Raw genomic sequence first — 2,188 nt, forward strand, 5'->3', positions numbered from 1 at the left:
GGAGGGAAGGAATTGTGCCTAACCATTCTAACCTTCGGGGATCGAGCACCGAACTGCAAGAAGCAGGTCATCGCAGTACCGACCAGACCAAGAGCTTGCGTAATGAAAATAGTGGCGAGGCTCATGTTTCAATATTTGTAGAGACGAAAGTATTAAAGTAACGAACCCTGTCTGGTTGTGCTTGTTGGTTCAGTGTTCTTGTTGATGTGGCATCTTTCTGTCTTGGCAACTACTGCTGTTCCTGTTGCTGCTCCTGTTGCTGTTCCTGCTGCTGCTCCTGCTGATGTTTCTGCTGCTCTTCCTGCTGATGTTCCTGCTGATGCTCCTGCTGCTGTTCTTGTTGCTGTTCCTGTTGTTGCCTCTGCTGCTGCCTCTGCTGCTGTTCTTGTTGCTGTTCCTGTTGCTGCTCCTGTTGCTGTTCCTGTTGCTGCTCCTGTTGCTGTTTCTGCTGCTGCTCCTGCTGATGTTCCTGCTGCTGCTCCTGCTGATGTTCCTGCTGCTGTTCCTGTTGCTGTTTCTGTTGCTGCTCTTGTTGCTGCTCCTGTTGCTGTTCCTGATGTTCCTGCTGCTGTTCCTGTTGCTGGTCCCGTTGCTCTTCCTGTTGTTGTTCCTGCTGCTCCTTCTGCTGCTGTTGCTGTTCCTGCTGCTGTTGCTGTTGTTAGTGTTGCTGTTGCTCAAACTGTTGCTACTGTTGCTGCTGCAGCTGCTACCTACGACATGTATTGAACATGGTCTTGTTGGGTAAATTGGACTGACCGAGAATTGGAAAAGTAATTGAAAGTCAGCAATAGAAGAAGGAAATAAGTATAAATAACTCGAGCGACCAGATATTTGATTCGAAAATTCTCTAATAATAATTATGTTAATAAACATTATTCACTTCCATACACAGTATAATGATAAACTATTGTAAGCTTATGGCAGAAAAATAAAAAGTTTTCGTAAAATGTTTCTCAAGTCCCCTGCCTGTAATTGTCTTGAGACTTGGAGAAATGCTTTCAAGGGAACGCCAGGAGGGTAAAAGATTTTGTGTGTGTTTGAGGTGTGTGTGTGTGTGTGTGTGTGTGTGTGTGTGTGTGTGTGTGTGTGTGTGTGTGTGTGTGTGTGTGTGTGTGTGTGTGTATGTGTGTGTGTGTGTGTGTGTGTGCTCCTCTATTTGTGGCTGCAGGATCGAGTTTTCAGCTGTTGGACCCCGCCTTTTTAACAGCTGTTTGTCTATTGCAATGAGTTTATGAACTATTCCTCTATCAAATCTGGCTCCTAGTGGGATTTCAAACTGGCTCCTACCAGTTGCTGGCTCCTAGTGGTATTTCAAGCTGACTCCTAACAGTTGCTGGCTCCTAGTGGTATTTCAAGCTGACTCCTAACAGTTGCTGGCTCCTAGTGGTATTTCAAGCTGACTCCTAACAGTTGCTGGCTCCTAGTGGTATTTCAAGCTGACCCATAACAGTTGCTGGCTTCTAGTGGTATTTCAAGCTGGCTCCTAACAGTTGCTGGCTCCTAGTGGTATTTCAAGCTGACTCCTAACAGTTGCTGGCTCCTAGTGGTATTTCAAACTGGCTCCTAACAGTTGCTGGCTCCTAGTGGTATTTCAAGCTGGCTCCTAACAGTTGCTGGCTCCTAGTGGTATTTCAAACTGGCTCCTACCAGTTGCTGGCTCCTAGTGGTATTTCAAGCTGGCTCCTAACAGTTGCTGGCTCCTATTGGTATTTCAAGCTGGCTCCTAACAGTTGCTGGCTCCTATTGGTATTTCAAGCTGGCTCCTAACAGTTGCTGGCTCCTATTGGTATTTCAAGCTGGCTCCTAACAGTTGCTGGCTCCTATTGGTATTTCAAGCTGGCTCCTAACAGTTGCTGGCTCCTATTGGTATTTCAAGCTGGCTCCTAGTGGTATTTCAAACTATAAGGTCATAAAGAGCTTAATACAAATATAATATAAAGCATCATAATTATATATTGTAATTTAGACTAAATTTATTTGCATTTGCAGCACGTGAGTGAAGCCTTTAGAGAAGCAAGCTTTGAACGTAGCAAGTGAGCGAAGCACTGTTTAAGTAAACTTTGAACTTCAACTCTTGTGAATGTAAACCGTTTTTCATTCATTAACAATGAGGGCGGCAACTGGATTAACAAATATTTAGCAAATGTTTATGAGGCCTGACTGAATTTTTTGCATTTAAAGTACGTGG

The sequence above is a fragment of the Procambarus clarkii genome, chromosome 10 (assembly GCF_040958095.1).
Source record: "Procambarus clarkii isolate CNS0578487 chromosome 10, FALCON_Pclarkii_2.0, whole genome shotgun sequence".
Taxonomy (NCBI): Eukaryota; Metazoa; Arthropoda; class Malacostraca; order Decapoda; family Cambaridae; genus Procambarus; species Procambarus clarkii.